The sequence below is a fragment of the Triturus cristatus genome, chromosome 1_1, assembly GCF_964204655.1.
Source record: "Triturus cristatus chromosome 1_1, aTriCri1.1, whole genome shotgun sequence".
Taxonomy (NCBI): Eukaryota; Metazoa; Chordata; class Amphibia; order Caudata; family Salamandridae; genus Triturus; species Triturus cristatus.
The window spans coordinates 206607307-206634776 of NC_140579.1; the positions used below are offsets into that span (position 1 = coordinate 206607307).

The following is a 27470-nucleotide window of genomic DNA, read 5'->3' on the forward strand; positions in this document are numbered from 1 at the left end:
TTGACGAAGGTGGGGCTTAGACATAAGCTTTACGGGACTCTGCAGATTATTTCCTTGGGTCTGGAGGTGGAAGGTGGGATGCGTACACATTGGGTTCTTACTGTGAAGAAGGAGGTGATCCACTTGAGTGCTGATCCCTGGAATCTGATATGGTGGAGTCAGGTGACGAGGGTGTGGTGTGGGACAGTGTTGAAAGCTGCGGAGCCTTTGAGGAGGATGATTGCTGCTGTCTTGCCTCAGCCGAGTATGGCCCGACTATGGTCCATGGCTGCGATGAGGGCTTTTCGGTGCTGTGGTTGCTTCAAAATCCAGTTTGTGAGCTGACCATGAGTTGGTGGTGGTCCAGGTGTTTGGGGAGTTGCTGGTTGATTGCTTGCTCCATGACTTTGGCCAGGAAGGGTAGAAGTGAGATGGGTCGGTAGTTTTTGAGTTTGCTAGGGTTGGCCAATGGTTTCTTTATGAGGGTGTTGACCTCTGCGGGTTTCCGGTTTTCTGGGAAGGTTGGCTACTGAGGTGTTGATGATGGTCGTGAGTTTGAGGATGATCTTGTGTCCATCTAGGTTGAAGATGTGGTGGGGGCATAGGTTGGTGAGGGCCCTTTGAGTGAACTGTCTTCATGATAGAGGTGGTGTCCTTTTGGGTATATTGGCTCCAGTTGGTCAGTTAGGTGCCTGTCGTGCTGGTGGTAGGATGGTTGATGAAGTGGGAGAGTATGGGCTGAGGTTTGAAGTTGCTGTAGATTGTATCTATCTTGTTGAGGAAGAAGTCTGCGAGGCCATCTCAGAGTTCTTGTGAAGGGGTGACGTTGTTTGCTGTGGCTGAGGGGTTGGAGAATTCCTTGATGACAGTGAAGAGTTCCTTGTTGTTTGTTGGAGCTGGCTCCATTTCTTGTTATGAAGGCTCTTTTCCTTGTCTCCCACAGTTGATGGTGGTAGTGGTTGAGTGCAATTTTGTGCTTGGCCCTATTGGGGGCGTCCTTGTTGGTTCTCCATCTGCTCTCCAGTTGCATGCAGTGGCATTTAGAGTTCCTGAGGTCTTCAGTGTACCAGTTGGCTTGCTTGTTGGTTCTCCTGTGTTTGCTGTGTTTGGTATGTTTGACTGGTGCAAGGGTGTTAGCACAGTATGTGATGTTGTGTTGAAGTTTCTGATGCTGAGGACCAGGCTGCTGGTGGGTTCAAGCTAGTTGGATGTAAGCGCATTGATCCAGTCTGTCTGTTTGACTTTGCTCCGGTTGCGGACAGGTTTGCTGGGCATTCCTGGGGGGAGGCTGTGAGGTGGTGTTGGCCCGCCCAGGTGAGCTGGGTGATGTGTATGTGTTTGATTCTGTTGCTGGAGGTTAAGATGGAAGTTGAGTGTGTGTCCTGCGGGGTGTGTAGGGTTGTGGACCAGTTGGATGATACTGATGCGGTTCAGGCAGTCGAGAAGGTCTGTAGAGTTGGGGTCCGTGAAGTAGTCTAGATGGAAATTGAGGTTGCCGAGGAGCATGTAGTCTTTGGAATTGATGGTGAGGGGGGCGATGAAGTCTGTGCTAAGATTTGTGAAGCTGGTTTGTGTTCCCGATGAGCGGTACATAAGGGTTTCCTTGACTGTTGTTCTTCTGTCAGGCTTGAGTGCGAAGTTCATGTGTTCTATGGCCAGGGTGGTGTCATCCGTGGGGGTGGTGCATTGGATAGAGTCTCTATAGATGATGACCATCCCTCCGCCTGGTTTGTTAACGTGGTGGGCGATCTTATATCCCTCCAGGACAGCTGTGACAATGTCGGGAACGGAAGGGTTGAGCCAGGTCTCTGTGAGGAAGAGGAAGTCCGGTTCAAATGAGACGAGGATATCCCAGACTTCGGTGGAGTGTTTGCCAAGCAAAATGTGTGTTGAGGAGTGAGCAAATGACCTGCTATTGTGGAGCTAGTGTTGTACGGTGAGTGGTCGGGGGTGGGGGGGTGTTGGAATGTGCAAAGTGGGGCAGGTGAAATGGGAGGCGGCGCCAGTAAAAGGTCCTACTGTGGTGAGTGGAAAGGTGCAGCAGTAGTGTCCAGTGTCGAGGGCGCGGAGTGTGGCAGGGGTGTAGCTCCTGGGGGGGTCGACAGACCAGGCTTCGTGACACAGTCCAGGTGTGTCCGGGTTTGCATTTGGCATGCCAGCGGCACACCCACTACGCGCGTCTGCTGCACAGCTGGCATCAACCAGGCCCTAGAAGCTGGGAGGGGGACAGTGAGCAGGGCTAGTGGAGGCAGGAAAAACACTCAGGAGAGTGGGTAAGGAGCAGGGGAGGAGTAAGTCGGGACCGGGTGAACAGCAATGGGAGCAGCAAAAGAGGTGAAGGGGGCAGGAGAGCACCAAAAAGAGGTCAAAGAGAGGCAAAGCAAAGGCAAAAGGCATAAGAGCGAATGGATATGAGTGTAAAGGGGTGAGAGAGAGGCAGGAGAGCTGAAAAGCAAAAGTCCAACAAGAGCAATGAAATATTAGTGGAAAAAGGATGAAAGAGGCAAAAGGGGCCAAAGAGCCAAGAACAAAAGTTTAAAAAAGAGCTATGAAATGTGAGTGAAAAAAGGTGACAAAGAGACAAGAAGAGGCCAAGGAGCAGAGAAGGAGCAATGAGACACAAAAGAGGGGGCAGATGGACAGCAGCAGAGGTCTGCAGCAGAGCAGGTAGCTGGGTCTGAAAGGGCCTTGACTGGTTGAAGGACCGGTCCAGGGAAGTTGGGAGCCTGGGCACCTGCTCCCAACTTATACATGGTTCTGACCTCCCCTGGACTTGATTTGAGGGTCAAATAAGCTGGTTCTAGGGGTCCCTTAATTGTAGGACTTGCCTACACAATGCATATGCTGTGCCGCAAGATGTATTGTTTAATATTCCGTGTGGCTTACAACCCGCCAACAGCATACCATTGGTTGTTTTCGTGGTCATTCTAATTTGCAATCTTTCGACTGCTTAGCTTCCATAGGCTTCCATTCCTTTCTTGTGTTATCCCCTCCCTGGAGCATAGACCAAGTACATGTTTTCTTCTCATTGTTTTGCAACACACTATTTTTTTTATAAGCATGTCCGTATTATTCCTGGACATGCAATGTGCTTTCCTACTTTAAACACTGGGATACGGCTTTCTATTTATGTTGCTAGCACCCTATCTACTGTCTCTATCAACACCTTAGTTACTTACACCCACAACTGTACTACTCTACACTACCCTATTCCACTCTATGCTACGCCACTCTACACTACACCAATACACTCTACTCTACCCCCCGCCACTCCACTCTACACAAGGCCACTCCATTCCATGCCACTCTACAAAATACGTCACTCCACCCTACTCTACGCCACTCTATTCCACACAAAGCCACTCTACGGCGCTATACACCACTCCACTCTATGCCATTCCACTCTATTCCACTCCACTCTATACCACGCTGCTCTAATCCACACCAATCTGCACCACTGTACACCATTCCACCACACTATATGCCAATCTACTCTACCCTACGTCACTTTACTCTTCTCCACTCTGTGCTACTCTACTCTATAGCAGTCTACCCATGCAACTCTACAAACACTATGCCACTCTACTGCACATCAGTCCACTGAGCACTCTGCGGCACTGTACACCACTCTACTGTATGCCACTCCCCTCTACACCACCTCACTCTTTTCTGACACATTGTACTCCACATTATGCCACTAATTTTTAGCCATGTTGAACAGCAAACCAGGATGCTGTACAATATGGCCAAAAGACATTGGCAAAGCGAATAGCTCTCATATAGGCGAGACGTATTGGCTTTGCCAGTGCTTGTTTACTATTTACTATGAGCTAATTTCGTGGGTCTCAATTGGGATGGTTTTGGAGTCCCCGCAAAGCTGAAGACATCCGAGGCTCCCTAGACCACTACATGCTGGTGACTCCATGTGGCCTCTCTCGCGCTGATTAATCCGTCTCCTCCTACAAGAGTCTGGGGTCGCCTTTCAGCTGGCACTGTTCTCTCTCCCGAGATGATTTTAGGGTGTCTATGCTGGGTCTCTCCTTGGCCATTTTTGGGGTCCCTTTAGCTGGTCCTGGGAGTCTCCGCAGTTCTGGCTGCCACGGAGTTATCGCGGGGGGGGGGGGGGGGGGGAGGTATGTGGCGGGGGGTAGGGACCGGCTCTCCTTAATGCCCAGTGCCAAAGCCACCACTGGCTGAATCTGAGGGACTGTCCTGTTCTGGGTTCCCCGATGGGTGAATGGCATCAGCGTCGCCCACTGATGAGTGTTCCATTCTCCCAAGGCTGCTTTTGGGGTCCCATTTGCTAGTTTCGGGGACTTCCGTGCTAGTTTTGGCGGGATCGTGGGTGCTTTACAGATTCATCTCTAGCCGGTTCGGGACGGGGTCTACCACGGCTGGTTCAGGGTCGTTCCACTGGCTTCGAGTACTGTAAAGTTTGATCGCTGCTGGCTTAAATGTCCCGTTCCCGGAGTTTGTCTGAGGGTTTTCCGGTGGACCTATCTCGTTCACCCTCCCCTGTGTCTCTCCCCCTCCTTTCCTCGCTCAGCCTCTTCCATGCACGCACTCCTCCCACACGCTCAGTGCGCATGCGCCACGGCAAAGTTTCACTCAGATTTAAAAGGCTTTGGTGTGACTGGAAACCGGTGGCTGAACCGGAGCCGGATCTTCAAAGGACCCAGTGGCACTGCCAGGTAACTGCTCTCCCTCATTAAATCGGGTCCCCTTCTAGAAAGAGAGGAGTTTAATCACGGTGCCTCGACTGCCAAATAAGGACCCCCACCCGCCCGCCCTCATTTTTTTGTTGTTGCAGATTTTATATAGCGCAAACTCGACCCGAAGGTATTGGAGCGCTTTACATGAGCACCGGGTTAAGTTACACATTCAGGTACGGGGCGATTAAGTGATTTGCCCAGAATCACAGGATGTGGACGCGACCCCGAGGCTCGATCCCTGGTTTCCAGCCCCAAAATCGGCAGTCTAGCCGACGGACCACATCCTCCTCCGTCTTCTGGGCCTCCCGGACTAGGAAAGGACCCCTGCTTCACATACACCCTGGGTTTTAGTATTATGCATCGCCCATCTCCACAGCTACTTCCCGGGGGCATCTGCTGCCAGTTAACGACCGGTCCCCAGTGTCAGATGTGTTTCTCCTGCCAACCCCACCACTCAGTTGTCTCTCCGGAGCTATTACTCCAACGTTTATGCCATGCTTCTACTTCACCGATGCTCCTTCTCGTGATAGGGACCATTTCCTCCCGCTTGAAGGTTTTCATTTTGGGACAGTGGGTTTTGATAACTGTCGTATCTTCCAAGTGCGCTCCTCTGTAAGCTCTGTGACTCTACGCTCTGTGTGTGTGTATATGTGTTTTGGGAGCGGGGGAGTTCTTTAGTGGTGTGGCCCGTCCGTGTTTTCTCCGTCGTTCTTCATGTGATAAATTTGGGGAAAGGAAAGGGTGAACATGGGAGGGGGCGAAGTACAGTTCTCTGTTGGGGGACGCTAGGATCTTGGGGTCAAAGACAGAAGATTTGGCAGAGACGAGAGGGCGCGTTAAAGGGGTGTTGGATTCTTCCGTTCTTTTGTTGCCTGTCACTTCATTGTAAAATTATGACAATAATCCCTCTTGGAGGCTGCAGAGCATAGTGCTCCCTTTCATGGCAGGACTAAGCGTTCACAAGCTCCCCCCCCCCCCAGGTCTAGTTTCAGCCTTTCAGACATGTAGGGCAGCCTGTCTCCGGGGACCCCAGGGAGGACAGATCCCACTCTGTGTATGCTTTGTGCATCAGGCTTGTAATGTTGTGGCCGGGGTTACCTGATCTGCAAGGACGCTCTGCTGTTTACAGGGGTGAAACGCTGAGGAGGCTCAAATCTCGGGACTGCGAGGCCCAGGGTGCACACCGTCAACTTCATTCTGCACACCTGGTCCCTCTTCCCGGACCCGCCTCCATTGCCTGCTCCACGCCTCGCGGCCCCCGCTTCGCGGGAGCCGCTCGTAGGCTTCACCTATTTTAGCCACAGTGCTGGGACTTGGACTTCATTTGGCCGGGGTTACCTGATCTGCAAGGACGCTCTGCTGTTTACAGGGGTGAAACGCTGAGGAGGCTCAAATCTCGGGACTGCGAGGCCCAGGGTGCACACCGTCAACTTCATTCTGCACACCTGGTCCCTCTTCCCGGACCCGCCTCCATTGCCTGCTCCACGCCTCGCGGCCCCCGCTTCGCGGGAGCCGCTCGTAGGCTTCACCTATTTTAGCCACAGTGCTGGGACTTGGACTTCATTTGGCCGGGGTTACCTGATCTGCAAGGACGCTCTGCTGTGTACAGGGGTGAAACGCTGAGGAGGCTCATCTCGGGACTGCGAGGCCCAGGGTGCACACAGTCAACTTCATTCTGCACACCTGGTCCCTCTTCCCGGACCCGCCTCCATTGCCTGCTCCACGCCTCGCGGCCCCCGCTTCGCGGGTGCGGCTCGTAGGCTTCACCTATTTTAGCCACAGTGCTGGGACTTCATTTGGCCGGGGTTACCTGATCTGCAAGGACGCTCTGCTGTTTACAGGGGTGAAACGCTGAGGGGGCTCAAATCTCGGGACTGCGAGGCCCAGGGTGCACACCGTCAACTTCATTCTGCACACCTGGTCCCTCTTCCCGGACCCGCCTCCATTGCCTGCTCCATGCCTCGCGGCCCCCGCTTCACGGGAGCCGCTCGTAGGCTTCACCTATTTTAGCCACAGTGCTGGGACTTCATTTGGCAGGGGTTACCTGATCTGCAAGGACGCTCTGCTGTTTACAGGGGTGAAACGCTGAGGAGGCTCAAATCTCGGGACTGCGAGGCCCAGGGTGCACACCGTCAACTTCATTCTGCACACCACGTCCCTCTTCCCGGACCTGCCCCGTTTTCGCCCACACGCGTTAGCAGTACGCGTGCGGGACGCAGCTCGGGGCGAAGACCGGGCAAAGAGCGGGCCGTTCGTGGCCGGGACGGGCCACCCCTCTAAGATTGATCGTTCTAGAGTATAAACGGTTGCCTAACACTGCGCTCAGGTAGTATATAAGTTAGGTTGCTATCTGTGCTTTGCAAATATTCTGCTATCGTATCGTTTTTTATCTTTTACGATTGCAGATATCTGGAATAGTTTGCACTTCTAAGGTTCTCGGTCACTGTTATAAGCTGCCCCCCCCTCCTTCTTCCTCCCATACGAAGATGACATCTTTAAGATCCGGTAGGAAGATTGTGCAGGGTAACACGGGGGGTGGTATTACAGGGACCCTAGATAATTTTATCACCAGAGCTGCTCGGGTCCTCGAACAAGAAATCACTTTGACTGAAAAACGATTGTCACTAGAAATATCTGCCAAGCGATCGTCGCTTGGCAACATTATGGCAGCCACCTCCCCTGAATGCAGGAATTTACCTCTGGTTTCTGATTTGTTGCACAGTAATGCGCCTGGGTTGCCGAATATACCTTTACATAGCTCTCTGGTTGATATTCCTGGTACTTTAATTATTCCTGAAGATAGTGGCATACCCCCAAACCCTAGTGCTATTCCTTTATTGCCCTCCATCGAGCAGCCACGGTTAGCCACCCCGACTTAGGCTTGGACTTATTGGCCAATCAACGTGAAAAGAAAGCGTGTGGGAGTCCCTTTTAGGGGTAATCGTATTAAAGTCTCAATTTGCAAATGTACGCTCTGACCCCTCTTCCCATCCATCTTGCTGCATATCCCCTGCTGCCGGGAGTCCTATGTCTTCCCATTGCACTGACACTTTGGCTAATACTAACCCTCTGCCTATTTGCTCTCTTGAACTTTTGGAGCAGTTGCTCAAGTCTTTTTTTCTTCCCCTTCATGAGAGAGTTAAGAAACTCTCCATCGGGAAACTAGAGAGTATGGTGCTTACTAATACGTCTCTGTTGGAGAAGATTACTACGCCTCTCGCTGATCTAAGACTTTACAAAATACTGCCACTGCTGCTAAAACTGGGTCGGTTCCAAATGGCCACACTTTCGTGGTTGAAGCCCCCTCCCTCCCGCCTGCCCAAAATGAACAAGTTGTGGTAGTCACCCATCCACCTACTAGTGCTGTCTCGTCTATCCAATTAGCAAGTAATCCTGTTATCAGCAATAGCGATAATGCATCAAGACGGCCTTCTTTTGAGGGTGCAGGCACGTTCTTAAAACTTCCCTGTATCCATCTCCCTCGAGAGTCCCTGCCCTACACTGTCATAATGGTAGGCGTTCCAAGGCTTCCCCAGGAAAAGTTCGAGACACATAGCGAATTGAAGAACAAAGTTATTCATTGGTTAAATAGTAATAGGCCATTGCCACCTAGAACAAGCGCTGAAATCTTGACTGTACGTAGGGTGAGTTGGTTGGGTACCAGGGTAAAGAATGTGGAGGGTGATTGCGTAATTATTAATTTCCGGAATCCTAGGGTTGTGAGTCATATATGTTCCCTTCCTAACACCTTGAGTGCCACTGGTATATTTACCGTGGATTTATCCTATTTCCACTCTCGTGACCCCTGCGATATACCGGGTGCTCTGTCTAATGGCTGGGAAAGGGTTACTAGGGGGTTTCGCTGCCCGCCCGGATTGGACTCTCACCTCCCTTTGTTTAATTATTATGCCCCCTTGAATTCTCTGGAGGGGGTTGACTGACTGCCACCTACCCTAATAAATGTGGGATGCGCGAACAAGACCTTTGCGGGCTCTGATCGTTCAACCCGCTTGGGGCCGGGCAGTAGGGGTGGGTGCGGGGGGGTATATCGGGGACTGGGTGTCACACATTCCACTAATACATGTGTTTCTCCTAATGTACCCCATAGAAACATCGATTTCCATTCTCCAGTCCTGGAATGCCGGGATATTTCCCAAGCTACTAACTTTGCTAACCCTAACCCGTCCCCTATAGAGACGGTAAATCGTTCCATTATGTTGCATCTAGACAGTCCACCATTTTCACTTCCAGATCTCTGTTCACATGAAAATGTGTGTAGGGGTGATGGCATAACTGTAATCCATCCTGCTGCCCTGGGCTCCCCATCCGTTCCTCAGTTGACTGGCCCAACCAGCTCCCCCCATCTTAAAATGGTTTCATGGAACATCGCTGGTTTACGGAGTAAAATAGTAGTGGAGGAATGGTCTGCTTGGGCAATTTCCCACGACATCCTTGTTTTTCAGGAAACGTGGGCGGTGGACCCCATTTATCTTTCTGGCTATGTCAATTTTTATAAAGGGGCTATTGGTGGATCAAGGGGCCGCCCTTCGGGCGGTCTCTGTATTTGGGTAAGACCTAGTTTAATGTATAGAATTACCGAGCTATCACTCGATAGCCCAGATATATTGATTATTCTGTTACAACTCAAAAACGAACCCGACACCCTGATTATTAATGTATATAACAGGGGTCTTTCAGGTGGGAAAGGTACTAATACCTTTCTCCAATTAGACGGGTTTTTGGAAACTGTCAACCCATCCACCAATGTGATAATAGTGGGCGACCTAAATTGCTGCTTTGAGCCGCTGCTCCTTGCGTGGGACTCACTTACAACGGAAGTGGATACAATTTTGAATATTCCACCACTCGATCTCCCGCCCATCAAGAAGTGGACTGAATCCGCCATTCAGTGGATGTCCATGTGTATGGAGCGTAGTTTCAGGGCAGCTAATGGCCGGACTCCCTCAGATTCGACTGGTAAAGCCACTTTCTCCAATGGTCGACGTTGTAGTAGAATCGACTATGCTTTGATTAAAGTTGAGTTTTGGCACTTACTAAGCGATATGGTGATCCAGGACCGCCCCGAGAGCGATCACAACCCCTTAGTCTTGAATCTTTTATTATACATAGCCCCTATAAACAAACCTATTGAGATTGTTACTGCTGATGCCCTTTTAACCAACAACCAACGGAGAGTGCGTTGGGACAAGGTTGCCCTTGACAGCGCAGTACTCACCGTGATTAGTTCTAAAGTTACTCGCGCGGTGGCTGACCTCCAATCTCTTCTGATTCGAGAGGAAGACGTGGCCGAGTCTACCCTTATTCACGAGAAATTATTTTCAGGCTTTAAGTCCCTTTTTTCTAAACCTTGTAAAGCCAAGAAATCTTGTAGTCATAAGTCTAATTCTTGGTATAACAAGGCTTGCCGTGAGTCTTATAGCAAATTGAAATTTGCTATTAACTCTAAAAATCAGGCAAATATTCGACTTGCTAGGAAGCACTATAGTTCGGCCAAAGCTTTGGCCAAAAAAGATTGGGACAACGAACATTGGAATAATCTTTTGGCTGCCAGTAAACAAAGGAATCTGACTTTGTTTTGGCACATCGTGAAATGGGGTAATTCTCCGTGCTCGCAGACCCCCTCAAATCATGTACTCCCTGATACTTGGGTGTCACATTTTGAATGCCAGTTTTCTGACTCTAATCTGGAAGAAGTGATTGCTTCTCCAACCTCCCAGGTAATGCACCCTCTTTCGAATTTCAAATTTGAATGTAAAGAGGTTGAGTTGGCTTTATCTAGGGTTCCGAGCGGAAAGGCTCCAGGCTTAGATTGTGTCCCTGCGGACCTTTTCAAATCTGACCTTGACAATTGGGTGCCCTACATCGCACTCATGGCAACCGCTATAGCTAAGGGGGCCGCCATTCCTGAATCCTGTATGGGCGCTGAAATACTGCCCATCTTTAAGAAGGGTGATCGCTCCTGCCCAGGGAACTATCGCCCGATTAGCTTAATTGACTCGGTTCAAAAAATCATAGCTAGGATGATCCAGTCTTGGATAGAGCAGGAGAATATCATCTCGCCCCTACAGGCCGGGTTCAGACCCTGCACTAGTACTATTGACCAGGCATTCAAGTTCCAACTGATCGTCTGGAAAACGGTTCACCTTTGCGGCGGTACTTTGTACGCCGCTTTTGTTGACCTTCGGTCAGCTTTTGACTTAGTCAATAGGACTAAACTTTGGGCAGTCTTAGCAGAGTTAGGGATGCCTGCTGACCTCCTGCATATGGTCACTAGGTTGCACGACAACAACTTTGCTCCAGTACGCTGGGGGATTCAAGGACAGGTCACCGATAGGTTTAAAGTCAATAGGGGTGTCAGGCAAGGATGCGTCCTGGCGCCTACACTGTTTCTGTTATTTATTAACAGTGTTGTGCAGTACTTTTTATCTACACCCACGGACGCCCCCTCGTTGGGAGGTACAAAAATTCCACTCCTCATGTTTGCCGACGACACCCTACTTCTATCACAGACTTTGTCCGGCCTACAGGTGGCCTTGAACGTATTTGCTAATTTCTGCTCTGACTTTGATCTGTCCGTCAATGTTTCAAAAACTAAATATATGGTTTTTAACAAAGGGAAATGCGTGACTGGCAATGTGACCATGAATAATGACATTCTCGAACGTACCCATGTCATGACTTATTTGGGGGTTGTCTTCGAAAATAAATTGAATTGGAAGCCACAAATAGATGTTTTATCCCTCAAATTTGCCCAACTCTCGGGGTGCTTGGTAAAAGAACAAAAACAATCCCAGATGAAATCTATAGGTCCCGCCATAAAAATTTATAATGCTAGGATTAACTCAGCCATCCTTTATGGCGCTGAACTCTGGGGTTTCTCCGACCTTTCCCCTTTGGTCAAGGCCCAATATACATTTTTTAGGCTTCTTACGGGTCTCCCCTGTTCTACCCCAGTGAAACCGCTATTGCTAGACCTTGGCTGCCATTCTTTTGATGACATTGCCAGGTTTAAACCATTGGCTTTTTGGAGGAGACTATGGACGGTCCCAGAATTAGGGCCCTATGCAAAGGCATTTTTGGACGTCCGTGCCATCTTGGGCGCCGGCAATATCCTGTGGTTCAAGCAGGTCAGCTTACTATTGGATTCTATGGGCCTGGGTACTCTTTGGACCGATCCAGCTTCCAACCCCTTCCCCCCCAAAAAAAGTTTTTAAAAGCCTTTACTGGTCAATGGTCTATCAAAAACAACTTACCCTAGTCCCAGTGGAGTCCTTGTCAGGCAGGTTCCTTGTGGAGAAAAATGTCCCCCTCTTAGAAGCATATTGGGACACTGTTACTAGGCCCAGCAATAGGAAATTCTATCATCAATTTAGGGTTGGCAGCCTACCTATTAAATCATTTACAAAAAATTGGAAGGGTGCGACCTCCGATTCCTGTCGTTGGTGCATAGAATGCACAGAAACAGTGGGTCATATATTCTTCGTTTGCCCGGTTTATGCTGCCCCCCGGACCAACTGGCTTAAACCCATATGTCGCACCCTGGGTTCTAGACAGGGGCTTGAGGCACTAAAAATCCTGAGATTTGATACTAGTGAATGTACTGTAGTGGCAGTGGCCAAATTTTTGGGATGGGCCTGGATCATTAGAAATAAGAGGCATTAGTTTGCAGAGTTGTGTCTAATTAATGTTTTTATTTGATCTGTGTTTGTTTAGACATATTTCTTATATTCAATCTTGTATGTAATGTTCATTTTGTAATTGTCTTTTTATGATGAAAATGATCGACTAATGAAACGTAATGTTGTTGGGCTCTCTGTAGAAGACGTGTGGTGTATCTGTGTGAGTTCTGTGTACCTGCAGTGTGTGTGAGAGAGATATGCTCAGTGTATTTAACGGATTTGCTTTGAGTAGGTTAAGTTGTGTGTCCCAGACGAGGAGTGAGTTTATTGTGTGCTCTGAACATGAATTACGTTTATTTGGGCACCGTTTCCTTCCTCCAGACTGATTGATGGGCTAGGCTGTATGCCACAGGATTGTCACGGTGTTTGGCGAGTAGTTTGTATTACTTCGTAGGATGGTCCTGTCCATGATCTTGATGTGCAAGTGACTGCCTTTATTTTCTATGGGTTATCTTGATGTTGGGCATTTTGCCATAGGGTCCTCCCACATTGGTGAGTCGGTGCATTATTCTCTAGGCTGCTCCTGTATTTTGCAAGTAGGGCATTATTACTTTGGATGGTCCGATAAATAATGGTAAGTGCATTATTGCTTTGGATGGTTTTGTTAGGTGTCAGTGCATTGTCCATTAGTTTGTAACCAGTGTTAAGGGAGCACTGTGTTGTTTGGATGGTCTGGCGTAGGCAGTGGCGGCTCCTCTGCTAAGGTGGAGGAGAATCACCCCACTGCTCACGGAGCACTGTAAACGGTAAAAAATAAAATAACGGAAGTTATCATTTTTATCTTCAGGCTAGGGTGGGGCTTAGCTCCCCTGATGTTGGGGAGGAGGAGTGGTTGTGCAATCTGTAAAGTGCGCGTGAATGTTTGACCGACCCTCTCGGGCCGGCCAAACAGTCATGCGCACTTCGCATGTTCTCCATGCAGGCTACATTATAGCCTGCATGAAGAACATGCCCAGGCCCCCATTCCCTGGCTGAGCGCCGAACAACGGCGTTCAGACCAGTCACAACACTGTACTGCAGCATTGTGATTGTCAGTGGGGAGCCTGGGTGCTTCCCGGAAGAGACTTACTCGACGCATAGATGTATATATATATTTTTTTTATTCAAACCTCCCCCTGCCCCCATAACACCCCTCCCTCGACACTCCACCCCCGTACCTTACCGGCCGCCACTGGGCCTAGGATGAGTAGTGCATTATTGGTCTGGTTATATTATTTTTAATTACATTTTTTTTATATAGCGCAAACAAACCCCGTCAGGATATCAGAGCGCTGTACATCGAAGCAGATGGGTTAAACTGGTAAAGGAGAAAATAATAGACGTATAAGCGGTTACACCAGATATACGTTTCAGAAAATAATAGACCTATAAGTGGTTACACCAGATACACATAGCACCATATGTAAGGAAGGTCAATGCTGTAAAGCACTTAAAGTTAGTTTGTATGGTTACATGTCTATTGTCGCAGTTAGCCATTCAGGAGCTATCCTTTTCCTTTTTTTTTTTTAAATGCAGAGGTTGAGGGGTTCATTCTGATTTTGGGAGGGACATCATCCCATATTCTTGGAGCAAGACTTAAGAAAGCGTGGATGTAAGTTCTCTTCTTTTTGAACTTTTGTGGTTTGAACAGTAGAGTGTTTGATCTTCGTAGGGTGCTCTTCCCACCAGATAGTTCTTGTGTATTTGCAAAGTAATTGGGAATGTTTGATGCAGCTCTTTGTGCGTCAAGCAGGCTATCTTGTACCTGATCTTTGCATCGAGAGAGAGCCAGCTGAGTTGGATTAGATCTGGTGTGATGTGATCACATTTTCCTGATCTTGTGATGAGTCTGGCAGCAGAGTTCAGAGTGGCGCCAATGGTTTGGTGTGGGTATTGACGGAGTAGCACCTCATTATTTTGGATGGTGTTTTGTGGGGTGAATAGTGCATTGTTACTTTGGCTAGTTTTGTTAGGTTTCATTGCATTGCCTATTAGTTTGTTACCAATGTTAAGGGAGCAATGTGTTATTGCTTTGGATGGTCTGGCGTAGGGTGAGTAGTGCATTATTGGTTTGGTTGAGAGTTGTATTCTTACTTAGGATGGCCCGGTGTTTCATGAGCTGAAGATTTAGCCAATGGTTTGGTGTTGGTATTGACTGAGTAGCACATTATTTTGGACGGTCTTTTGTTGGGTGAATAGTGCATTATTACTTTGGATGGTTCTGTGTTGGGTGGGAAGCACAGATTTCCTGTGGTGGCCATATGTTAGGAGAATCAATGCATTCTGTCTTGTGCTAGACTGGATTGTTCCTTATTCCTTAGGATGGCCATGGTATTGAGTGAGTTGCTGCAATTTGTGCAGGATCAGTCAGTCATTAACCTTTAAATGATGCCGATGTTACATAGGCAGTGCGTAATGGCTTTGGATTGTCCATTATTGGATGAATCCGTGCATTAGGTTGGTGCTGATGTTGAGTGAGTAGTGCATTAATGCTTTCCGTTGTTCGGTGTGGGAATGCATTATTGCTTTGGATGGTTTGGTGCTTGGTTAGTCAGTGCATTATCCACTAGATACGTGATGGAGTCGAGTGCATTATTGCTGTGGATGGCCTGGTATTGGTTGTTGCATGCAATATTCTATAGTTTAGTGATGGTGTTGAGTAAGTATTAAGTTATTGCTGGGTGGAAGTGCTTTATTACTTTTATTGGTCCAGTGTCTGTATTATCCAGCAGTCTGTGAGTGAGACGTGTTATTGCTTTGCAACATCTTGGTGTTTTGCGATCCGGTGGATTGTCAGAAGCTTGGTGCTTGTGTTGAGTGAGTATTACATTATTGCTTTGGATAGCCTGTTGCTACGTGAGCAGTGCATTGTTAATATTTGAGTAGTCATATGCCGGTGCATTTAGTCTTATGCTAGGCATGTGCGCATTTATTTCTTGGTCATAATGTTGTCAGCTGGTGCATTTGTATTAGGGATCCTTCTGCTTTGACTAAAAAGGTGCTTTATCCATTAGGTTAATGCTGGTGTTGAAGAAAAAGTGCTTCATTAATCCTCTGGGTGGTCTGGTCATGGATGAGTTGGTGCATTATCCTTTGGGTGATGCTGGTTTTGGGCATGTAGTATGTTATTGTTTTGGACTGCCTGGTGTTTGGTAACACTGTGGTGTATGAAATCGGTTGGTCGTGGTTGAGCGAGTAGAGCATTACTGCTTTGAATGATCTGAGGTTTGGTTATTTGATTCAGTATTTGTTAAGTTGGTTATGGTGGTGAGTAAGTATTGTTATTGCTTTGTGTGGGCCATTGTTGGATGGAAAGTTCATTATGGTTTTGGGTGTCTACTGTTTGGTGAGTTGGTACATTTTTACAGTAGATTGATGCTGTGATTGAACACCATGTATTTCATGGGATGGTCCCGTGTTGGGTACTTCTTTTTTCGGCGACTCCCAGTTCTGGCTGAATCAGTACATTATTTCCTAGGCTGGTCGAGTTCAGACTGTATGCATAATTCTTTAAGTTGGTCTGATAGATTAGTTGGTGCATTGTTTCATGGGCTGTCTGGTGTTTGGTTTGTGCCTTTTTCTGTGGAATAGCCCAATTGTGGGGCAAGATCCTCTTAAATTACGTCTTCATGCATAAACTTGGACTGTATATGTTCCTATGTGTACAAACTCCATGCTCAACGGATGTGTTAGCTATACATTTGTTTCATGCTGCACGCCCCGTGCCGCTAAAATGCAAAGGGAGAGAGACCGTACATATGCCAGGTTCGGTTTCAATATTTAGGTTTTCTGTAGGGTGATCGCAAGTCTCGATAAGGGCACATCGGAGTGGGAGCCTGCTGGGAGGACAGAAGTGGGGTTTTGGGTTGCAGGGTCCCGTACTCTGCTGCTAATGAAGCTGATCCCTCAGCTGAGGGGGACATGGTACCAGAAAACTCAAGCAGGGGGTGAAGGCTAGATCACATCTCTTTTACCTGCACATATTAGACATTAAAACCAGGATAACCTGGCAGTATTGGGCAATACAGGCACAGTGAGATTGTTTATGCTTAAAATTCCTTACTTCTCTGCTGGGATTAAAGGTGTGTGTGGCTGGCCCAGAGGATGCACAACTACTTAGCCGACAACCCCACAAAACTATTGTTGTCATTATGTTATATGTTGACGAATTAGAAAGTATGTATCACAAAGTCCTCTATCTGACCATTTATTGATGGGTTTTCCTTTTTGTCAATCGCAGATGGATGAAAGGTTGTATTCTTGCTTGTGGAAAACGAAACTTAAATCCTTTTGGTAATGCACATCTCTGCTGCAGATAGCTTGTTTTCTTGGGTCTCGCCTCACCCAGCGCATGCGCTGGTCTGGCGAGACTTTTTGAGAGGGCTCCAAAACGTGCTACCAGGCCAGCCTAGAGCTACAGTGCATGTGCGCAGGCGCGCGCGTGCCGCGCTTGAACACGATTACATTAACTTGCACGGCCGCTTGGCCTAGCTAATAGGCTTCGCTTTTGGGACCCTATAAGTATTTAGTTATACAACTGTTGCATGGCTAAACACTTTATAAGGTCCCAAAGGCGAGACCTATTGGCTATGCCCAATGCTTGTCTCTTTAGCTCCTTGGCCTAGTTTAAACCGTTACTGCAGCTCGGTCATCTGCTGAGCAACCTCGTTCATGTTGTTACGCAAGTGATTTACCTGCTTTCAGATGCTTCTTCTGGTGGTTGGTAAGGAGCACCGTGATGGAACAATTGGAGATTTTTATGTGGCTCTGTATGTTGATTGTCTTCAAAGATGCAGTGGGAGCCTCCTTTTTAGGTCACCCATTAGCCAAGATCTTTTGATTTTTACTAAGATCTTATGAATAATAGACTTCTAAGGACTTTTAGCCAGTCCTCTTTATCCATTGGCCTGCTATTGTGCCATTCACATTTTTCTTTCGCCCATTGCAACATCCAGCATGGGCAGTGGGTCAGCCCACTTTAGCCAATTACTAACTTTAGTGTGAGTGACGCATTCTTAACTTTCTCACAGTAGTCACCATCAGACTCTAGGACAAACATGGCAATGTGTGCTTCCAACCCCCCAAAATATGTTTGCTTTTAGCTACAGGTTTTTGCTTTTTAGAGCTAAGACCATGCAAATTCACAATAATCGAGTTTTTCAAAATCTACGGAACAAAAAAAAAATTGGCAAAGCCATGGGACCCTCACGGGTGAGTAGCGCACTTTATGAAACCCTGATTGATTGAAAAGGGCTGGCAGCCAACTCCAGACCTGTTGGCTTAGGAAACGCTTATTGGGTTTGGGACTACCAGGCCCTGTATCCAGATTGCTTTCTCTGCCCCAACGATTACAGCATTGGAAAGGGTGTCGTCCTATTTCCAGAGATACGCCATGCTGTTGTACAAAATGGGTGCATGACACGAGTGATGAATGGGTTCCTGACTCGATGTTCGTGGTTTGTTTCCCTGGTTATAGAAGAACAGTGTCAAATCGAGTCCCTCACATCAATATCTACTTCGACCATGGAAAAAAACATTGTGGTATTTCTTTTACTGTGTTTTTTTTTTTTTTTTTTTTTTTTGGTTTGTTCCTTAGATATCTCTGTTCCACTTTCCAGAAAGGTTCTCTACACATTGTGCAGTGCTGCCAGAAGAGGACAAATCCGGGGGTTGAAGAGTCTATTTTGACGGAGCAGCTAATGGAACAGTGAGTAAGACTTTTTTTGCAACATTATCAAATAATGCTGTTTTGTTTGGGAAAATGGATTCCTCGACTGTGATTGACTTTAATGAATCGCTCGTTTCTTACGTCGAGGAGCCTGTTCCAGGCATGTCGCCGGTCACAGTTCCATCTGCACCCGCGCAGTCTCCCCGCCCGTCGGATCTACGCCTTGCAATCAGACACGTTGCCCTATATTCATAGATGGAGAGGTGGGCTATGTCCATTTAAGAAGTGCAACTGCTAATCTTGTGGTCGCTGACAGATCCGTGTTCGCTGATTTCACGAGGATGTGAAGGGATGCGGTGGAGCTGAGGGGGGAAAAACACAAAGGCTGGCTGGTGGTGGAGCAGCAAAGGTGTGTTTGTTTGCCTCACGCGCTGCCCTGCCTTAAGTAACGCGAGTTTGCACAGAAGATAAATTCGCTGTCATAAAATGGGTATCTTAGTGTAATTAGATACGTCATGGAATGGGTTTCTTGTCGGTGCACCCCTCGCAGCCTCTTATCTATACACCTAGGCTTGATGAGTTTTTAAGCACTCCTTCGTATCCTATTGTGAACTGGCACTTGCATCATTTTGATGGTCTTATTTAGTATCTTGCTTTTGTGATTTTGTGAAAAGGCACAAGTTAACTATCCAGCGGAACTCCCCTGTCTTCCATCTGTTTTTCTGACAGTTTGGAGAAGTTACCTCTCATCGTGCCAGAGCTCCTATTCTACCAGGATTTGGTTCGTGCTGGCAGTCCGATGGTGCCATCTTTCTGTTTTTTCAAGACTCTGAATATGACTGGCCCTGTATTGCTCTCCCGGCCTTTGTTTATGTATGGAGCTCTGTTTGGACCAGCCTTTTCATCTGCTAGGTCACAGAAAATTCCAGCCCTCTTATGCCACAGTTCTAAAAGGGAATCATGTGCCTACTAGGCTACAAAGTGCAGTGGATTTAATATGGTTCCTGGGTGCCTTTTCAGAGTGTCTGGTTCGAAGAATGTTGGTTATAGTGTTGTATGTGAGATACATATGAGGAGGTACTTGAAGGGCAAAGTCCTGGTCACACAAGTTGCCATCAGTCACCACACATAAGCAAGAAGTGTTGTGGAGCATGTGAGAATAGACACATTTATGCATATCTACTTAAGTTTTGTTGTTGGTCGTCTAATCTGGATTATGTGGGTAAAACAAACCGGTTTTTAGTGCTCCTCGAAATATAAAGTGATTATGAGTTCTTTTTTGCGCAGTTTACCCATCTGAAAGAAGACTGAACTTTTACCTGGTAATTTATTTTTTTAGGAAAAGATGGTCATAATAAGGGCGAACCGGAAACACAGTGGTCTTGTTACTAATAGATGCAGAGCATCTGTTGAAGTAAGAATGATTGTCTCATTGAATGCTCAACAGATGCACATTGTGTTAAAGGTGATGTCTATTCAAAGGTGTCCAGGGCACGAATATAACACTTGGTGTGGTGTGTCAAATTTGGTAGGTTGTGACTCGTGGTGTTTTAGTGGCTCCAGTTTTAGTGCTCTTTAATTCCAGATAATTAACAGAAGTGCTCTGAGGTCTAGTCGTCGAGATGTGAAGTACTAGGATGATGGTAGCTAGAGCTTGTGGGGGGAGCCAAGGAATGGGAAGATTGGTTGAAGGCATCTTATCATGTAGGAAATTTACATGAGGTCTGTGTGAGCGACTAGAAGCTATAAACACCTCTAAATTGCTCTCTTTATTCGATTGGAGCGGCGATGGCCCTAGTTCTTGTTCCCGATAATTGATGAGTGGTTCTGTTTGATGCATGCTGTTATCTGACTTTGAGTGTATTTATTTCAAGGTGGTTCGCTGGCATCCAGTGGTCCAGTGCTTGTATGCATTGTCCAGTAATGTATAGGAGTCATGATACAAAGCATTTTTCCATTTTATTATGATCTGCATGGCATCTGTATAATTTTTCAAATTAAATGAGGCGCTGAGCAGAGGTGGTAGACGAAGTAAGGCAAATGTCGAACAAGGTGTGTAGGATGATGTGCTGTATCAAAACGTCTGGAGGATTAAGGAGGAGAACCTCTACGTCATTTGTGTCGACGGTAATTTTACTATTCACAGGTGGCATCTGGTGCGGTTTCAGTCTCAAGGCTAGGACACGATTCAGCCTGAGATTAAGGATAGCAAGGACCGTGCCAGGGGCATCAAAGGGACAACGAGGAGGACCAGCTGCTACCTAGAAAGAACTCCATGGTCAAAGTAGGAATGTAAGATCCATCATGATGCCCTTATCAAAAATCTTTTTTTATTGAAAGAGTGCTTCAGACACAGTGGTAACGGTACATACAATCGATCCCACATTCCCTCCATTTATCTAAAGGAAACACAGACGCTCTCCGTGGGTAACATTGTCTTAGATACAGTCTCAACTCCATGTCTTCTTTCCAAACATTTTCTACATATTAAAACATCTTTCCAACAGTGCTCTCCCCCACCCCTCCTCAACAAACCTTGGTGGTGCCGCTGTCATGTCCACTTTGGCCTATAAGTGTATTGTATGTTTCGGGGGCGTAAATCGTAGGTTCAGATCTCTGACCTTGTGCGGTGTTGCCAGAGCCTTCGAAGCTGTGTTCCTGGAGGCAAAGGTGGGCCCTCCCCTCAACTAGAAGTGAAAGAGATGCATTGCTGTGATCGTTGTGGGCTTACTGATAACGGCATTCCCTTTGTAAGCTATGTCACCAGTGGACTCCATTTGTATTCAAAGCTTGTGTACTCTTCTCTAAAAATTTCCGCTAGCCTTTCCATAGTAAGTATTTTAAGATGCCCCTTTTTTAAGGATTTTCATTCCTGTGTATAATTTGTAAGTTCTTTCATATAACTTTAAACCAGTTTAACAACTGAGTTGTGCTTGCCATATTGGCATTGGTTTGTCATTACATTCGAATGTTTTTCTCCCTTCAGGCCCTCAAGCAGAGTAATAGTGTAGTAACCGATATTTGCATGCATTTCATCGCAAGCCCTGTTCACCCGGGGACCACAGCAAGTGACTTTTCAGTCTTCTCAAAGTCCAACAACAATATTTCCACTTAGACACTGCCACTTTTAGCAGGCCAGGTAGAACAGCTTTTCTTGTACCCTTCGTCAAAGCATTTAATGTTCTTTAGCCTCTCCTTATGATTTTTAGAGCCACATCTACAAATTGTGTGTCTTGAGACCACCATAGATGAATTATCCATGGGTCTTGATGGCTCATAGTAATCACTTTACATCTTTGTCTTCTGCAACTTTTAATATTCCGGTGGCTCTTGTCGTGTTTTGGGTTTTGCAGATTTAGTTTGGATGAATTCTGTAGTATCTACTTCCTCATTCACTTTAAATAACTATGAAATCCGCTGAGCATTGAATGACATTGGATCCTTATCCTTCACTGCCGTAACCCCCCAGGTACCTAAGCTGGTCACATCGTGAGCATTTTTCAGTTCTGTTTGCATGGGTGTGTTTTGCTTTTGTACAATGTAATATGTCAATTTGGTCACTGAGTCGGGCTTCTAAATTGTACATTTATGTTGCAAAGTCAGGATAAGTTTACGGACTAAATTAAGGTATCAGACTTATTAGCATAACTGGTGTTCAGCGGAGTACATAAGCCTCATGAAGAAAATGCGGTTTTGGGCTTGCACTCACTCTCAGATTCAAGTAGTTTGGGCTGAATCATGCTTTTTTTTTTTTTGGTTTGCTGGACCTTTCTTGGTTCTCTATGTGAATTACTGAATCCCTGTCCAGCAACACGTAGGGCCTTAATATGCACTCGCGGTGGCAGCCCGACCACCACCACACACCTGTCTGCCCTATTAAGAGTGTGGCAGTGGGACTGCCACAAGACCACCGCCTCTGCTGGGATCAAGGATCCCGCTGCTGCGGCGGTCTTCACAGGGCATGAATATGCTGCCGATTATGCACCGCTGAGCATATACGACATTCATTTTCACTTGGGACCCTGCCATAAAAAGAGTGGTGGAAATGCAAAGACCGAATCTGGGTCCAGGGTTCCGTGCAGGGGGGCGCATGTTGTGCTCTGCTGTAACTGCACTTTCGTTCCTGCACAGTGTGGCATGCATGACATGGTGCATGCCACACTGTGTAGGAACGTGCTGCAGGCTCTCTCATGGCAGCTGTATGCTTGTTAGGCTCTGGTATGAGCCTAACATCCTGCTCTGTGAGATAGCCGCAGCACTTCCCGGCCGCCCTGGATTAAAGTCCTAATTGGTCGGGTGCCTCACCACAGGCTTAGTGGTCTTCCTGGGACCCACGCGGTGTCCGTCCCATTGGAAGACTGGCAAACTCTGAACAAGGCCCATAACCTTTAATGTCCGCGGCATAACTCACAAAGCACTGTACGGTACCACTCCTGATTTTTATTTCACATTGGATCAAAAAATATCATTGTTCACCTGAATGTCTACTTTCTGTAAGTTCTATGGTACCGCAGCTCCTGCAGCCAGGATCACTCTTTTTCTGTCTCCACTCCTACTCCTTGTAAGAAGCTACCTAAAGATCTTCTGCTTTGCTCCAGTGATTTTGCCATTAGGCGTCGATATGCTATTTTATAGTTCTGCCTAGATGTTGTCTATTTAGTTCCAAGAGACCCCCGTGGTGACGCTGCTCTTTACATTATAACGTACCATTAACATCGAAAAATAAGATGTTCCATAAACTACATTCTTGTAAATCATACCCATGTGTTGCTAGTATACGATTACATTTCTAGGGGTTGGATCCTTCAGTCTGCCACTCTGGGCTCTGTTACGTACAGTCTCGAAGATAAATATAGAGATCGAAGCACAGACCTCGATTCACAAAGTTCAGGAGATTCTTGAGCCTTCAATTACTCTGAAATTGGTTTGATTTGAGTGTGATCCGATTAGTTTGCCATGGTCATAGTATACAATTTTAAATTTCACATTTAAAGTGCTAAAACTCGTGCTATCTGAAAGAGACACGTTAGTGATAGATTCCTTACCTTAGAATAATCCCCAGGCGTCAGACTGGATCCGGAAAGTACCCCTGCTCGTTGGTAGGTGTCGTCGTACGGCTCCGCGTACGTCGCTGGCGTCGTAGCCGCCGAGATGACGTCGTCGGAGCTACTTAGACACGCGCTGACGTCGGTTATTTCTTTTTCCGCGCCAGCAGAGCAGTTCCGAGAGAGAGCGGTACCCCTAGTTAAAAGTTTTTTAACTTGGTTTCTGAGAACTTTTTTTCTCTTGTTTTGTCGAGTACTCGACTCCTGGTGCAGTAGGGATGCCCGGGTTTAAGTCCTGTAGGGCCTGCCGTCGGAACATGTCGGTGGCGGACCCCAGGGGTGTGGAATTTAATAAAATATCTACTTGTCCATGGGGCAGGTTGCTTCATAAATCTACTTGTCTGTAACCAATCCACTTGCCCCTTTGGTACCATGAGTGCAGCAACATATTATGGTAGCTATCTCATTATATAAGAGCTCTGATATAGCCTCTCTGATTATACCAGGGCTCATACCATAGTAGTTTGAATACTTGCAATCCCCTTATGTTGCCACCTTTCTGCTGATCTACATACTGGGGCTGAAGGTAGTGGTAAGCAATAGCTCCAGGGTTAGAATGCCCTTTTGAGACTGTGCAAACCTTCTTCTAACTTGCATGTTTAAAGGGTTTTCAACAACTCTTCTCTAATCTTTTCCCATACTGTGAAATGTTGGAAATGTATCCCTTACAATGGCAGATGTAAATCTTCTTCCAGAGTGGGGGGAAAAAAAGTGGTTGGCGGGAAAGTGAACTTGCAAACTCAGTTTTACATGAACAAATCTACACATGCATATTTGCTCATGCTGAAATGCAGTTCACAATTTTTTTAGGGATACTATTTCTTGTCCTACTGCTGTAAATTCTTGGGAATTCACGAAAGCTGTATAGCTGCACTTAATGCAAGGACATAGAAGGACATAGACCAAGGATGCACTTTTGAGGCTATCTAATAATTGGGCCCCTAATTTGGTCTGGCGTTGACAATGACCGTTTGCGTTTATTAAAATTCTGTCTCTCTCTCTCTCTCTCTACATCGTCTGGCTTCACTGCGAGTGACAGCATTCTGCTCTTTCACAAGGAGCATATCGGCACACAAAGTAGTTTTGATCAGTGCCAGTAACTTCTGTGGCAGCGTATGCTTTCTGAGACCAACATTTTTTTTTTTGCTTTTGCCAATGTTTGTTATAACGGTGAGGGCCCTGCAGCTCCCACACCAGTAAGGTTTCAGAAAAACCATGCCAAAATAATATAATTCACCCATTGACATCTAAAAAGTTGACCAATTTCAGACCCACTGGCTTTGCCAATGCTTGTTTATATTTGTTTCCCAAAATCTTATTGAAACTGGTTACACCGATTTTTCCATTATGATTTTTTAAATTTTTTTATTGAATACTAGCATGGATCAACACGTGTTACTAAATGATGCTGCAAAGAAATGGTACCTGAAATTTTACAGTAATTTAGCAAACTTTTTTCCTGCTTTCATTTTTTATGAACATTTTATTTTGAAACCACAGAATCATCAATCTTGCTTTCAAGCGTCTGCAAATATTTGCATCAAATCAGAGCGCATTATACATAGCCTCATATTGCTAACTTTTGAACATGTGTGTACACACTTTTATACTGGAACCCCCGTCAGTAGTGCAGTCACAGCTTACAACATTTACTTAGTGCTCACCCTAATAATAAAGGCTTTCAATTAATGAACCATAAATACAAGTTTGAACAGCATTAACATATGGACAATACTATTACCTTATCTGCAGACAGTGCACTTTCCTGATCCATAATGTGGTACTGCAAATTGGCAGCCAAAGGATTTGTGCTGCAGGGGGTTGGGCCTACTTGTCCGAAGGACAAAATACACAGGAAAACTTGTTGCCCTTGACCCCAAACAATATGTCCTGGGAGTCGGGCTATAGGAATTCCACATCCCTGGGACCCGCACAACGTGTGTCTCTTCTGCTTTGGGCACGCCCATGAACCCGAGGCGTGCCCCGATTGTCGGGCTATGGCGCCGAAAACTTTGCGGGAGAGTTTCTGAAAGTTGTTGGAGGTCCGGCAATCGGTTCCGCACTGATCGAGGTAACGCTCCCGTGGGAGGTCGAGGGACCGGTCGTGGAGCAGACACCATCTCTCGTCGGAATCGGGGACAGGTAAGTCACGGCACCTTTAAAAAGTCGAAGAAGCGACGTCGCTCTTCGTCTACCCCTAATCTGTCGCGGGACGCAGTGGTGGGGGCAGGCGGTCACTCCCCTGTGGCTCCGATGGAGCCTCCGTTGTTGCCTGCGTCCTACCCGCCCTTTCCAGGCCCGCACGCGACTTCGGACGAGGTACAGGCCTTCCTGTCGGCCATGAGCCATTTGTTTGGCCCATCGGGTCCCTCCGGAGCGCCTTTGGGCCCCCGGACCTGTTTGGCCTCTGCTATGCTGGCACCACACCCTGCGGCACCAATGGCTCCGGCCTCTGCGCCGCTGCTGGATGGCCCCAAACCAGGATTGGTCTCTTACCCCCCCGATTCCATTTCTTGGTGGGGAGTTTTTCCCATTTCCCCGGGCACCTCGTCCTTACCGGCCTCTTCAACAACCGGTGGATGAAGGGGAGTACTGGGAGGGGTCTGAAGAACCTCTTGCAGCTCAATGCGAGAATGAGCCTGAATGGGAAGGCGACCTGGAGGGTCCAGTGAATCTGGATTTCTCTCCACACCCTTGTACGCTGTCCCCCTCATCCATGCCTACGGAGGAGGTTGAGACTTTTTGTGGTATTGCGTAGGGCGGCTCATGTTCTTAACTTCGAGCTCCCTTCTGTGCCTATCAAGACCAATCTCCTCACTGAGGTACTGCAACCAGCGTCGTCCTCCGTGGAGCCGCTACTGCCCTTCAACGAGGCACTTACCGACGTCCTGTTGAGCACCTGGAACAAACCCAAGACAGGGGCACCTGTGGATAAGGGTGTGGCGCGCCGCCATGGCCCGGCTACACCAGCTTTCTCACGCAACACCCAACGCCTCGGAGTCTGGTTGTCCAGGCCTCTACCTTGCTGAGCGCATTCCCTTCTGCCCCTCCGGACAAGAATCTAAGAAACTGGAGCAGTTTGGGAAAAAGATTTTCACTTCTGCCAGTTCAGGGTTGCGGGCGGTGAATACTGTGTGCCTGTTGAGCTGCTATTCACATTCTGTGTGGGACACTGTGGCACAGGTGCTGCCTCAGTGCCCTGTGGAAGCTCAGGCGGTGCTCTCCCAGGCCATTACCGAGGGGAGGGATGCTGCTAAAGTCACTATCCGTTGTGGACTTGATATGGCCGATTCACTCGGCAGGGCACTTTCCTCAATGGTGGTGCTCCACCATTACGCTTGGCTCAGAACAACTGGCTTCTCCGGGGATGTTCAGAACACTTTGTCGGACATGCCCTTTGATGGCACACGTCTCTTTGGTGACCAGGCAGATAGCACCCTGGAACGCTTTAAGGACTCTTGGGCTATGGCTCAGTCCTTGGGTCTCGCCACCACGCGCACTCCCTCGAGGTCCGCTTTTTACTCTTTTCGAGGTCAGAGTCGAGGCGTCCAATCGCGTTCTTTTCAGACCCGCAGTCTCAGCGCAGCCGCGGACGTGGGACCTGATTTGGTGGGTCCTGAGGACAGCGGGCAGGTCCATCCACCACTGCTCCTGCCGCCGCCTCAAAACCTTCCTAGTCCAGTGTTTCAGACTCGCCAGTGGGAGGCAGGATTCGCCATCACCTCCCACTGGCGCGCCATTACTTCGGACAGGTGGGTTCTGCAAATAGTCTGAAGGGGCTACTCCCTCCCCTTCGAGTCTACCCCTCCAGCCATGCCACCTCAGTACCACCATATATCGGCGGATCACTTGGCACTTCTCCAGCAGGAAGTTGCGGCCCTCTTGGCCAAGGGGGCCATCGAGCGTGTTCCGACGCCAGAAGTAGGTTGTGGTTGTCACTCCTACTACCTCTTGGTTCCAAAGAAGGACACAGGTCTGCGCCTTATTTTAGACCTCCGGAACCTCAATCGCTACCTCCGGAAGGAGAAGTTAAAGATGCTCACGCTTGCTCAGGTCTTGTCTGCCCTAGACCCGCAAGACTGGCTGATAGCGTTGGACTTGCAGGATGCTTATTTTCATATCCCCATCCTGCTAGCCCACCGGCGTTACATATGGTTCACGGTGGGCCACGAGCACTTTCAGTTCACCGGGCTGCCCTTCGGCCTTACCAGCGCCCCTCGGGTGTTCACGAAAGTGATGGCGGTGGTCGCAGCTCATCTGCGCAGATCAGGGGTTTCAGTCTTCCCCTAGCTCGACGACTGGCTGTTGAAGGCGGGCTCGCCCCGGG

The 27470-nt window shown here is 47.7% G+C and overlaps 1 protein-coding gene across 2 annotated transcripts in view; it reads left to right on the forward strand.

Annotated features, from left to right (window-relative positions):
* The first annotated feature begins 4538 nt into the window (after positions 1 to 4538).
* The window catches only part of SLC45A3 (solute carrier family 45 member 3), a 536434-nt gene continuing 513502 nt past the window's right edge, over positions 4539 to 27470 (forward strand). Inside the window, exons 1-2 of one of the 2 annotated variants that reach the window (XM_085624127.1) lie at positions 4539 to 4670; positions 17989 to 18077. The gene's annotated coding sequence lies outside the window, so the exon portion shown is untranslated. Of the gene's footprint in view, positions 4671 to 17966; positions 18078 to 27470 lie in introns of both variants that reach the window. The other variant, XM_085624125.1, reaches the window with a different exon arrangement.